Here is a 14,422-nt window from a genome sequence, read left to right as displayed (position 1 = left end):
TCAGTCAGTTAAGCGTTGGACTTCAGCTCAGATCATGATCTCACTATTCATGGGTTCGAGCCCCATGTCAGGTTCTGTGCTGACAGCTCAAAGCCTGGAGCCTGCTTTGGATTCTGTGTCTCCATCTCTCTCTGCCCCTCCCCTGCTCACATTCTCTCGCTCGCTCGCTCTCTCTCACGCACGCTCTCTTCTGTCTCAAAAATAAATGAACATTAAAAAATAAAATAAAATAACATTCTGCCACTGTATGGAAAATAGGCTATCACAGGGCAAGACAGGAAGCAAGGAAACTAGTTCGGAATCTATTACCGGACCTCAAGAAAAATGTGGTGTAGCTTGGACCGGAGTGTTAGCAGTAGAGATGAAAAGAAGTGGCCAGATTTGGGCATGTGTTAAATGTAGATTAAATGGGACTTGCAAGTGGATTGGATGTGGGGAACTGTTGAGATGCTAGGAATCAAGATAATTCCTGGGTTTTTAGCTGAGCAACTGGGTAAAGGGTGGTACCATTTATTGACAAAAGGAGGAGAGAGGGAGAACTAAGTGTGGGAAGGAGGACGGGTGGGGGAGTGGATGGGGGCCTGGCCCACAGAAAGCTGTTACTCCCACCCAATCAGGCAAGTAAGGACTTGGAAGACTGCCCCTGCAATTGTGACTCCAAGAATATACCACTGCAGCTGCTATGCCAAGGTCAGGAAGCCCCTGACTCACCATCCCTGTTCAGTACATTCAGGAGGCTTATGATTGGACACTGGAACACAGCACAACACAAAACATTCCAGGGGTTAGGCTTGCCAGAAGCAACAGTCAAAAGCTTCTGCCTCACTTCTGCCTCCAAAATCTTCTCCCAGTGAATCTAATTGGCAGAGGCAGTCTTGCATACAGAACCCTGGCTGCAAGGAAGTCTGGGTAATGTAGTTTTTAGGTGTCCTACCTCTGCAAACCAGGATACACCAGGAGGACCCAGGTTGAAATGAATGGTGAGCACCAGTCTACTCTATCCACGACAGAAAGTAATTCACTACCATTTTCATTCTGATTTCAGGTGTTAGCTCCCAGTCAATATAAACTTCAAACAACCAGTACTCTCAGAATCCAGTGAAAATCTAATCTGGGGGCCTTGATTGGAAGCCAGAGTGAACTCCAATGGAAAACAGAAACTAGCATTATCTAACACTGATAATTCCTTGTGGAAAAGAATGAAATTGGCCTCAGCAGGCAGAGAATGACCTGATCTGACCCAAGGAGATGGCTATCTCAGTCAGACTGAGCCCTCGGGTCCTAAAGCCCCTTTATCTCTCCCCGCCACCTCCACCTTTCCCAGCATCTGACCCCTCTCTGGAGGCAGCCTAGAGTACCGGTTAACATAATAATCTATTTGTGAAGATTGGAACTGTGCCTTCTGCACGTTTCCATTGTCACCACCATTTGGCGGTTATCTCCATGAATGTTTATGGAGGAGAAAAGGACAGACAAGAAAACAAGGAGGTCACTATTTGAGTTGCTGGTAACCCAGGATCAGAGAGCAATGTCCCTCGCCCACTGGAGCAGAAAGCTAGAAAGACACAGACATAAATTCGGTCGAGTTTGGCAGTTCACTGGAAAGTAAAGAATAATGTAGACACCCTAAGTGGGGGGATACCAGCTGTGGGAGCACGGAAGACCCCTCCAGGGCGTGTTGTCAGAGCAGCTGAGCGGTGGCGGGGGATGGGGGCGTCCAGGGGCAAATCAAAAGAACACTGGAGATGAGAGGACTCCACCAGGTGGTAGGTTCTGGGCGGGGACTGGTCCCAGCCCCCCTCCTGGAGCCCTCACCAAGCCGCCAAGCAGCAGGCACCCCCAACTCCCGCTCCAGCGCCCGACCGCCCGCCCACCCGCCGGAGCAAGCGCGGCCCCTTTAAAAACCATGTAAACAAAGCTTTGTTCCCCCGGCTCCCCCTCCCTTCGCGCTCCCCCAGCCCGCTCCTTCTTCCCACCCCCAGCGTCTCCGGGCCGCTGACGTTGCCCGCGCCTTTACGCCGTCCCAACGGCGCTGCGCATTCTCCAACCGCGGCCCCGGCCACCGGGGCCTGCGCAGCCGAGCAACACTACGCCGCGAGCGTAGCGCGACGAGCCCCCAGCGCGCAGGCGCAGCGGCGACGGCGGCGGCGGCGGCAGCGGCCCCGGCCGAGGTGCGCGCTGGGGGGGAGGGGGGGCCGGAGAGGAGCATGAATGGAGCAAAATGGCGGATCATGTGCAGGTGAGAGGAGCCGCGGGGGGGAGGCGGCGGCCGCGGAGAGTGGGGAGTGGGGGGGTGCACGCGGCCCAAAGGGCTCGAACCGGCTCGGGGCTCGCCAGGCCCGCGCCACCGCCACTCGGGGTTCCGGAGCCGCCGCCCGTCCCGGAGCTCCGGGGCCTTTCCCGCCTCCTGGGCCGGGGGCCTCCTCCATCCCCTCCCACCCGGTCCCACGCCTCTCGCGCGGGGCTGGAGGTGCAGGAATCCGTGCCCCGGCGCGCACAGCTTACATCGCTTATCAGTCACTGTCTTCCCGCTGGGAGGAGGCCTTCCTCAAGTCCTCTTGTCCCCCAAGACGGGGAAGGGAGGGAGACCCCCTTGTCGGCTGTGGACTGAGGGGTCTTCCCCATTACATCCGCCAGCCCTAAACAAATAACAAAAAGAAAACCTCACATTGACAAACCTGGCTCTCCCGAGTATTTCCCGCCGCCTTCCTCTTCACGCCCCCGAATATAAGAGACCACCCCCCCCTCCCCGACCTTCTTCCCCCTCTCACGGATACGCCCTTCGCTCCCACACTCCTAATCGTACAGCCTATGGGACCGAGCGCCCCGGTCCTCCAAAATGGGTGCTCAGGCCTGGGCCCGCCCGCCCTCCTGTCCCCCATCCATAGTGAAGGAGTTGAGTGCCCACACCTCCTATGAAACGCGGGGTGGAGGGGGTGTGTCTGAAATGAGAGATGTAATGTTGGGTGCAGACGTTGCTGTGGAGGGTCTTGATCAGGCTCAAGAGTTGGCCCGGGCTTGCTTTGGGCCCAAGCCACTTTTCTTCAAAGACAGGGCACAGGCCCTAGGAAAGGACAGCCCACACCAAACCTAATAGTAGCTGGAGGAAGGCAGGGTTATTTCTTGCAAACTCGATAAAGTTTTTCCTCTCTATGCTCTAGATCTGATATTTTTATGACAGTTATTGATATAAGTCTGTTGTCAGAAGCCTTCAGATTTTCTAGGTAACTGCACAGATTTTGTGTTGTGGGAAGTATAGAGAGCATAAGAAGTGTCGCCCTATTTTGCACACTATAAAGTATCATTTCTCAAGTACAAAGAATGATCTTATTCCTGATATAATGTCTACAAGAAGCTAGAGTGGTGTGATATCTGTTTAATTAGAGAAAGCACTAATTTTCAAGTCCAGGGATCAGTGGAGTAGGTCTTTGGTCTATGAGGGGCAAGTTATCAGGACAGAATTATTAAAAATTGCAACCACAGATGGAGGACCACAAGATTTGTGTTTTAAAGCCAGTATCATGACCTAATTCAGAAATAGCAGTAAAACTTGATACAAGGTGATAATGGTAGTAATAGTGTAGCATCTTGAATTTTATAGCAACCATTGCTAAGAAACAATAAGAATTTTATGTGATTTTTTTAAAAAAAATTTTTTTTTCCATCCTAAAAGAGTAGGTAGGTAAGAAGTATTTATCTTGTTAAATAAAGGCAAACCAAACTATAGAACTGATATGAGATTTACTTAAAGTCAAGTTGACCAAAGGCATTTGACTTTGAGTCTAGTGTTCTTATCTTCTGGGGGATAAAATAGTGTCCAGAACATTCCAAAACATGGTTTGAATAGATAGCCTGTCTGAATGATGCTTTGGATGCTTCCTTTGGAAAGCAAAGGAAGTCAGTTTACTTTTATGAATATACATCTGGTCTGTCTCCTGTAAGAAGGATCTCTTAATATGATCTGGCCCACATCTTGAACCGGAAAGGCTGGCATTTCTCACAAAAGTTAAGGTGCATCAAAGTAATCTTCCTAGTATTTTTGGCTCAAAGGAGGGTCTACCCTATTTTTAGTAAGGTGATATTTTTCTCCCATCCACCCAAGAATAAGAATCTATCTAAATAAAATTTATTAACTTTTCAAAACAAAGAGGGGTATGCCAGCCAGTGTTTTCTTTTACTTTTAAGAGTTGTAGTGTGTTGTTCTCTGAATTAGTGATCTTTATTGCAACAGAATAAGTTTGTGAGAGATTTTTTTTCTCTTTCTAGAATGGGGCACTTTGCTTTTCTTTGTTAGACCACTAAATTAGTTTTAGTGTTGGAAACTCACAGATTTTAGCCTGATACTTTATTGTAGTAGAAAACTTTCCCAAGAAAAAGATGCTCTTTCCCTGGTATGGAATGAAAGGATGAAAGACAATTCTGAAATTCATTGAGGGGTACTTCTCTCCTAACACTCCTGGAACATGAAGTTTAAAAAGGAGCCTATTACAGGTTCAAGACAGTGATTATATGAAAGTTTCCTATGTACTACTAAATAGTTGAGTCATTTTATGTCTAGTACTTTTCTGAACCACCAGGGTGAGCAGTTTTGTAGTTTTTGTTGTTTTTGTTTTTACTGACACTAAGCAAGTGTCATATGATTCTCAGGCTGGAGTCCTGAGCGTCTCTTCTGATTGGTGTTTTATGGAAGATTTAAGTGTCACAAAACATTAGAAATGAGAAAATTATAATATTCAATCTGTCTTTTAACTCTGTCAATGTCATAGTCAAGCCTTTTTAGAAGAGTAGCTATAAGCAATCAACCTACTGTGATGGATTCCTTTTTCTTTGATGATCTTATCTAATGCCATGCAAGCAGTGATTACAGAAAATTGTTAAAAAAAAAAAAAAAAGCGAACTCATTTGTATTTATCTTCAGTTGCTCCCTTCCCTTTTTTTAAAAATAATGTTAGATGAAATTAATGAGGATTCAGTATCTTCAGTTACTAGCTAGTTAATGCAAAAAGAAGACAGCTCTTAGTGTACAGGGGTGATAATGAAAAAGACTAAGAAGAATCAGATGTTAGCTTTGATAGTGCTCGCTGGTGTTCAGGATCTTGAAGGAAAAGGAAAGAGTATATAATATTGTATATAACATATATGCTTTCAAGTATGTAAGTATATTAAATATATAATTATTATAAGATAGTATAAATGAAGAATAGTTCTGGGATTTTGTTGGATTTATTGTTATGCTGGGCCTCACACACAGTCTTAAAGTATGATTTACTGAACTCTGCATTATGACTATGTAATAACAGAAGATACTGTTTTCAAATAGTCATTTTATTTTATTATTTTTTTTAATGTTTATTTATTTTTGAGAGAGACAGAGACAGAGCATGTGTGGGGGAGGAGCAAAGAGAGAGGGAGGCACAGAATCCGAAGCAGGCTCCAGGCTCTGAGCTGTCAGCACAGAGCCCCACGCACAGCTTCAACTCACAAACCACGAAATCATGACCTGAGCTGAAGTCAGACTCTTATCTGACTGAGCCCCCTAGGTGCCCCTCAGATAGTCATTATATTTTAAATTTAAGGCTGAGTAATTAAATATTGACAACTGGTGTAACTTTAGGGAGTCAGGTAGAAGAATTGTTACAACTGGTAGGTTAAAACTTTAACAGTGCAAAAGTTTATTTGGCCTGATTATAGCAAAGTTGATAGTTGTATCTTCAGCTTTTAAAAATATGCAAGGAAATGGAGCTATGGGAAGTCCATTTTGAGAAGGTAGTTCATACACTTCAAGAATTTTAAATGGAAAAACTCAGTAACTTCTGCAACTTTTTTTCAGTGATACCATAAAGCTTAATGTGTACAAGGCCCTTTGCTGTATTGTGCACTGCAGAGAATTCAGAGCTGAGAAAGACACAGGACTGCTGAAATGTCAAATTCTGATGCTCTCTTTGGGCAGGCTTCAAAAGTACAGATATAAGAACTAATACACTGATTTCAAAATATGCTACATTTGTGTTGGATGATAGTGGAATAGCTACATTCCCTCATTCACTGCATCTCCCTCTTTTGTGGATTTATACAAATAATATGTGTATATTTTAGAACATATTTATAGTTACTTGATAATTCTGACCTTAGTATGTTTTCTCTTATGAGAAAAGCCTTCAGAAAATTTAAGATATGCATGTGTTATTATTCAAACACTTGTGCAGTAAAACACAAAACATATTATTGTAATGGAATCTCTAATTTAGGTGGAGGTAGAAGAAAGAAGCATTGAGAAGATCCCTGTTCTGTATCTTAAAGACAGATTAACTTCCATTTGATGCAAAAATTGATGTTCATAATCACCAGCTGTATTTTCTTTTTTCTTGCTTGGGTTTTGAAAGCAATACTGTACCACAGCTTTTCAAGAAGGAAATATTGCCAATTTAAACCAATAAGCTAATGTCCCAGTAGGTGCAACCACTGAGACTACTTTGTTCACTTCAATGTGTATAAGGAAGGTAGTGTTTAGAAACTGCATCATCTTTTTTTTAAACACCAAACATATCCCACAGGTTTTCTCATAGTCAGGAATCAGGAAGTGGTTTACCTAGACCCTTCTAGTTTAGGGTCCTTCACAGTGGGGCTGTCAACTGGGGCTGCAGTTAATCTCAAGGCTTGACTGAGGATGGAGAATCTGCTTTCAAGCTTACTCCTGTGATCACTGACAGGGCCCAGTTAGTTTCTTGCAGGCTGTTGGACTAAGGGCCACTGTGCTCCTCACTGGCTGTTTTCTAGAGGTTTCACAGGGGCCTCTCCTGGCACATTATTTTTAAGGACTTCACTTTTTACGATATGTAATGTCTGCTTTGTATAAATAACCCATCTTTGTTACTGTGGTGTTTTTTTTTTTTTAACCTGTAGTGAAATATGCCTTTTGACAGGTAGAAAAATCATGTGTTCAGCTTGATGAGTTTTCAGAAAGCGAATACTTGTGTAGCCAGCATCCACATCCATAATATAATCAGTGCCTGAGAAGTCCCTCTGATGCCCCCTCAAAACCACCCACACATCCATCTTCCTAAGGGTAACTACTACCCTGTCATTTGATTTTTTAATATGATTTTAGAACTCAAGTTGAGTAAGGCCTATCTATGATAGCTTGAACTTTAAAGCCAGGGAAAACAGTAGAGAGCAGTGGTTCTTTAGCTTTCGGGGGGAGTTTGGTTTTTGGGTTGTTTTTTCGTTTTGTTTTTGTTTATTAAGAATGATGGAAGCTGTGTGCTCTACAGGGAGGAAAAGCATACCTACACAAAAATTTGCCTGCAGTTTCAGGCCATTCATGAACCTTAGAACTAGAATTTAAAGATAAATTTGTTTTTAAATAAAAATGCTTACCACATTTTTTTGAGAAACTAATTTATAAGTGTTTCTCTTTTGACCCATGTGAAAGGATAGTTCAGGGTCACAGTATGTGTTCCTGGAGTGTTACATACAGATCGAATTTTTAAATATTGCATTCTTGAGGCTGATTAGTAGTGACTATTAAGCATCTGCTAATGTCCTGTTCTTAATACTATGTGGATACATGGAAGGAAGTACAAGGTGTGGTATCTTATTTTCAGGGGCCTTGCATTTTAATTGGGGAAGTAATACCAAGTTCAGGGTATTGAGTTGTGAATTTGTAATGAAACCATGGTTTTCTCAACATGTCCTTGAATGTGGGGACTACCACTCCCCTTACTTTTTCCCCCATTCCAGTACATCTGAGTTCACCCCTCCCGTTTATAGTGACTAAAGCAGGGAATTCGCAATGGAATGAGATTGGTACCCAGGGAGCATATAAAAATCCTGGGGAAAGGAGGAGAATTGTCAAAAACTGGGTCTTAAAGTATGTCATATTTGCATCCCTGGCTCTTCACCCCTTCCTAAATATTCATGCGCACTCGCACTCACACATTTACTACCATACGTGGAAAGGATGTGTTTGAGAGAAGGCAGACATGGAACCTTTATGCTAGCATTTATTGGACTCAGCTGCTTGCCACTTTACATGATCTCATGTAATGCTTATAGCAACTCTCTAAGGTGGATATTGTAGAGATGGCAGTAATGGAATTTTCCTTGATAGAGGCTGGTGAAAGGCCCTGGTGTCTGTGAAGACTGGAGAACTGTTGGAAGATTTAGGTGATAGTTATTGTGAAACTTAAGTGGTGTGGGATCTTGGTTGGGGGAGGGTAGAGGGAGGTGCCAACGTTGATTGAGCATCTCTTAGCCAGGCATCCTGCTAAGTCCTTTTGTGCCATTTAATTGAGCAACTCATTTAGTCTCTTTGAGCCTGGATTAGGTGATCTGTTCAGTCTTTTACACTTGCCAGCATTCTGGCTAGAATTTCCAGTTATCATCCTTACCATTCTCTCCCAAATAAACCACCATGTTCCTAATTCATATTTATAGTATCGTGAGTTTTCCTAAAACATTTATGTTCATACTAACATTTCCATTTCATCTGTCTTAAATATGTCTTCCTCTACCCTTACCCCCCATTTCTTAAACTCCTAGAGTATTTCTTAGGAACTGAAGAACTCTGACACTTTTCACAAAATGAGCTCTATTATGCCTCAAATAATAAGTAAAGAGGTCTTTTAGTTGGACAATAAGTGAAAAACATTTATTTTGGGACAAGAAATTGACATTTATTAGTTAGATGTTGATGCTAGTAGACTAAAAATTGATTCTCAATTACAAGTCCCTGGATTTAGGGGCGTCTGAGTGACTTTGTTGGTTAAGCATCTGATTTCAGCTCAGGTCGTGATCTCACGGTTCATGAGTTTGAGCCCCGCGTGGGCTCTGTGCTGACAGCTCTGAGCCTGCAGCCTGCTTGGGATTCTGTGTCTCCCTCTCTCTCTCTGCCCCTCCTCCGCTAGTACTCTGTCTCTCTCTCAAAAATAAATAAAACATTAAAATTTTTTTTAAGTCCCTTGATTTAAACCTCTCAGATAAAAATTAGATGAGAAACAATTTGAATGCTTTCCTATAAATACCTCTGAAACCAGTTAGATTAACAAAATATCCCTTGTGCTACTTCAGGAAGTTGTAATCTTCTAGCTATGGTGGCCTTTTAACTTTTAAGTGTAGGAACTTGTTTTGGACAAAAATACTGATCTCCTTGATACTTTGTATGGTAAGTCATAGTACTTGAAGTATGTAGTCTCTGAATTGAGAGAGTTAATGCTAGACATTTTTCCCTAATGCTTGAGTCAGCTGTACAGTTAAAAGGGTTGTGTTTAAGTCCAGGAAAGCGAAAAACAGGGTTTTTAAAAGGATATATTTCAGTTCTCTTTAGAATTCTTTGCAGAGTTTTGAAAGTATGTGTCTTAAGTTTGGCAGAAATCATTTCAGGGCTTAGGTTTTTAACCTCATTCACCTCCACTGGCTCCTGAATTTTGGTGTTTTATTTCTCCCAAAAGGACATGGTCTAAAGTCAAGCATGAAATTAATTTGACTTTAGGAAGCTGTAACAGAATAGTTTTCTCTGAAAAGAATCTGGGAAGCCAGATGTATATTTCACATGTCTGTACTTGGCTGAAAAAAATTCATCCAAATTTTGCCCAAGGTGTGGCCACAAATTATTTAAAACATTATTTGTTACGGGGCGCCTGGGTGGCTCAGTCGGTTGAGCGTCTGACTTCGGCTCAGGTCATGATCTCACAGTCCGTTCGAGCCCCAAGTCAGGCTCTGTGCTGACAGCTCAGAGCCTGGAGCCTGTTTCAGATTCTGTCTCTCCCTCTCTCTCTGAACCTCCCCCCGTTCATGCTCGCTCGCTCGCTCTCTCTCTCTCTCTCTGTCTCAAAGATCAATAAAGGTTAAAAATTTTTTTAAAAATTAAAAAAAAAAACATTATTTGCTTTGTGTTAGTAGATGATTTTTTTTTTTTAATCATCAGCTTATCATTGACCCATCTGAGGAATCCCTGTAAGGTCATGGTCTTGTCAACAACTGGTCTGAGGAGGGGCACTTGGTGTCTCAGTGGGTTAGGCATCTGACTTCAGCTCAGGTCATGATCTCAAGGTTCATGGGTTGGAGTCCCGTGTCGGGCTCTGTGTGACAGCTTAGAGCCTGGAGCCTGCTTTGGATTCTATGTCTCCCTTTCTCTCTCTGCCCCTCCCCCGCTCTCTCTCTCCTCTCCTCCCTCCCTCCCTCCCTCTCTCTCAAAAATAAATAAAGAAACTTAAAAAAAGAAAAACTAGTCTGAGGAATACCCAAGAATTTGAAAGAATAAAGAAAACTTACTGGGATATGGGACCTTTTTTTCTTTATTCTTAATATTTTAAACTGATAACGTTGTAGAGATGAGCAAGTTTCATCCAGCTTTCAAAAGACCTGTAATGAAGTGTTTTTAAACAAATTGAATCTGAGCAACAGGGTGTATTTAAAATAAAGACATTATCCCAAAGGTGTTACAAATGAAAAACTGTTGTAAGGTAAAAGATTATTTACTAATTCTTGGAATTCTGCATTGTAGTCTAACTTAAAATCTGTGTTCCAAACAGGGAGAGCAGAGTGTTGTAAACAGGAAAGGTTTCGGCTCACAGAACTCCTAAAACCTTTCCTCAAAGTTTTTTGATTTGGGTTACTATTAATGTGCCTTGGAGGTACAAGAGGCACATTTCCCATAAGAAATGATGATAGTGTGAGACTTCAAACTAATTTTGTATCTATCCCTTGCTTACTCAACTCCTTAAATTTAAACGATTATTTAAAATTTTATTATTTAAAAATAATTATTCAAAAAATTATTAAAAATAAAATTATTTCAATTATTTAAAAAATTATTTAAAATTATTAAAATTATTTTTAAAAATAAAAAGTGAATATATCAATTCATAAAGATTGCTATGTGTAAATCTGATGCCAGTAGAATCAGATTTTCCTTTAAATCATCTTTATGTGTTCAGTAAATTGCATGTATCTAAGGTGTACAAACACATACCTATGACTCCTTCACCAAGATCAGAATACACAACATTTCCTCCTAACTCTGCCATCTATCCTTTCCCCAACCCTCAGCCCCAAGCAACCCTGATCTGCTTTCTGTTCCACAAATTAGTTTGCATTTAATGGAATTTTATGTAGTAGACTTACTGTGTACTCTTGTTTCTTTTTTTTTTTTAATTTTTTTTTTTTTAGCGTTCATTTATTTTTGAGACAGAGAGAGACAGAGCATGAACGGGGGAGGGTCAGAGAGAGGGAGACACAGAATCTGAAACAGGCTCCAGGCTCTGAGCTGTCAGCACACAGCCCGACGCAGGGCTCGAACTCACGGACCGCGAGATCATGACCTGAGCCGAAGTCGGCCGCTTAACCGACTGAGCCACCCAGGCGCCCCTGTACTCTTGTTTCTTAAGTCTTTCACTCAGCATGTGATTTTGAGATTCATTCGGGTTATTGGGTAGTATCAGTAGCTGGCTACTTTTTGTTGCTGAATAGTATTCCATTGTATGAATGTATCACATTTTATATATACATTCACACCTGGGGGGAGATATTTGGGTTGTTTCCAGTTTAAGTCCCTCTGAATAAAAGGGCTATAAATATTCACATACAAGTTTTTATGTAGACATCAGTTTTCATTTCTCTTGAGTTCAGTACCTAGGAAAGGAATGGCTAGGTCCTATGGTATATTTAATTTCTTAAAGAAACTGTCAGTGTTCTCAGGTGACTCCCATTTTACTTTCTCACTGCAGTGCCTAAGAATTCCAAGTGTTACATGTCTTCAACCTTTGATATTGCCATTCTATAGTGAGATCTTACTGTGGTTTCAGCTAGCATTTCCTCAGTAACTAAGGGGGTTGAGTATCTCTTCATTGCACTCCCTGACTCTTCAGGTATTTCAGAGGTTTGCAAACCAGGCTGGTAGTTTGGCCCCACACAGCCTGTTTTTGTATGGCCTGAGAACTAAAGAAAGTTTTTAACGTTTTTTTGATGCTTGAAAAAAATCTAAGTAATATTTCATGGCACACAATACAGTTATATGAAATTTGAATTTCAGTGTTCTTAAATAAAAGTTTTATTGGAACATAGCTGTGCAAGTTCTTTAACAAATTGACTATGGCTATTTAAAAAAATATTTTTTATAATGTTTGTTTATTTTTGAAGGAGAGAGAGACAGTGTGAGTGGGGGAGGGGCAGAGAGAGAGGGAGACAGAATCTGAAGCAGGCTCCAGGTTCTGAGCTGTCAGCACAGAGCCCAACGTGGGGCTGGAACCCACAAACCACAAGATCATGACCTGAGCCAAAGTCGGACACTCAACCGACTGAGCCACCCAGGCGCCCCGACTATGGCTATTTTTATGCTACAGTGGCAGAGCTGAATAGTTGCGACAGAGACCTTTTGACTTACTGGACCACAAAGCCTAAAATACTATTTGGCCCTTTACCGAAAAGGTTTGCAGACTGTTGGGGTATTTGTCCCTTCATATCTATTGCCTGACTTTTGGGAAGTGGAGGGAATGGCCCAGCATGGTTTTAACCCAAGGCCAGTTTGATAGGGACCAGATCAGACTATACTTTTTGTTGACAGTGGCATTCTGATATCTCTACTACACTGACTAAAATGATAACTGCTACCCACATGTTGCTATTTAAATTTAATTAATTTAAAAATTTAGTTCTTCATTCACGTTGACCACATTTCTAGTACCCACTAGCCTCATGTGGCTAGTGACTACCATATTGCACAGTGCAGGTAAAGTATTTCTTTTATCACAGAAACTTTTATTTGATAGTACTATTCTAAGAAAAACCTGCTGGGGTGCCTATGTCACCCTACCTCTCTGCTCCCCACCCCCCGACCCTGTCCCCATTCACACTCTCTCTCTCTGTCTCTCAAAAATAAATGAACATTAAAAAAAAAAAAAAAAAAAAACTAAGAAAAACTTGCTACTGAACCAAAGGGAATGGAAGCAGAAGTGGAATGAATACAGGTTATAGAATATCTTTACTGGGTGCCTGTAAAAATAAGCTAGATCCTCATTCTCCTAGGTAAGTAAATGCAAATGGATATTTTGTAAGGTATTTAAGATTACTTACTGTTTATACTATGAGCCTAAGATATGTCCTGTTTTCTTAGCTGAGTGAGGAGAAGAAACAGTCAACTCATATTTTGAAATTCAGAATTTTACTGATAGAAAGTCGTATTTTTAGGACCTTAACAAAAAACACTCTAAGCATGTATTCTTCCCCAAAGCACTTGTCAAAAACAAACTTTCTAAAATTCCCGTGTATTTTTTTTTAACATTTATTATTTATCTTTGAGAGAGAGCGTGAGAGGGGAGGGTCAGAGAGAGAGGGAGAGACAGAATCTGAAGCAGGCTCCAGGCTCTGAGCTGTCAGCACAGAGCCCACTATTGGATTGGAACCCAAGAACTAGGAGATCATGACCTGAGCCGAAGTCAGACGCTCAACCTACTGAGCCACCGAGGCACCCCTAAAATTCCCGTGTATTTTGAAACCATTCACGATAAGGTGGGGAATATTGAGGAAGGTATTAAACCATGAAATCAGTGATTCAGTGTGCTAAGTCTGAAATACTAGCAATTCTGATTCCATTCAGCTACTGATTTTAAAATATTATTGTCCTTTAAGTTTTTCATAATGATAGCATTAGCTTTGAAAATAACCCAAAAATATTTTAAGTTAAAATGGTTAAGGTGTCCTATATTAAGATTGAATTTAAAGGCTTTCTTTCACATCACTTGGGAACTGTTCTGTGTGATTCTGTTCTTGGGGGCAGACAAGACTGATTATAGTGAAGTGGAGGTCAATAAATATATTAACAAATGGTCATTCTCTTCTTTGGCCAAAAAAAGAAAATTATGTAATTATTATACCTTTAGATATCTTATTCTTAACGTAGAGATGTTTATAAGTTTTTGTGATTGATTAGTCATGTCATTACGATCTATCCTAGAAATAAATGTTATGCTGAAGTAAAAATCTAAATGCACAGATAACACTGAGAAAGTAGCATATGGGTGTTCTATTGATGTTCCTGTATATAGACATAAGGAAATGTGTAACAGGTGTTTTAGAGGCTTCCAGAAAGATACATTTTTAAACAACTTCTGTCATTTCTGGTTTCATAGTTCTTGTCACATCCTGGAACTGACCTGATGTGTCTCATATGTGCCCTAAATGTGTCCCCTATTTGCTATTTGACAAATGTTGTTTAGAATAGTATCATCGTCTTGGTGAATTGGTAAGATAGGAGAGATGACAACTAAGATACACAGATCAGTAGTCATTACTTCATTGGGCTGATAGTTTTTGATTGTGTGCTGTGTGCCAAGCAATGGAAATATAAAGATGAATAAGATCCAACGACTATGCTCCAGGACCATAATAGCTAGAAATGTATGCCAATAAGGGATATAAAATGATA

This window comes from Neofelis nebulosa, chromosome 3, assembly GCF_028018385.1.
Source record: "Neofelis nebulosa isolate mNeoNeb1 chromosome 3, mNeoNeb1.pri, whole genome shotgun sequence".
Classification (NCBI taxonomy): domain Eukaryota; kingdom Metazoa; phylum Chordata; class Mammalia; order Carnivora; family Felidae; genus Neofelis; species Neofelis nebulosa.
This window is presented reverse-complemented; position numbering follows the sequence as displayed.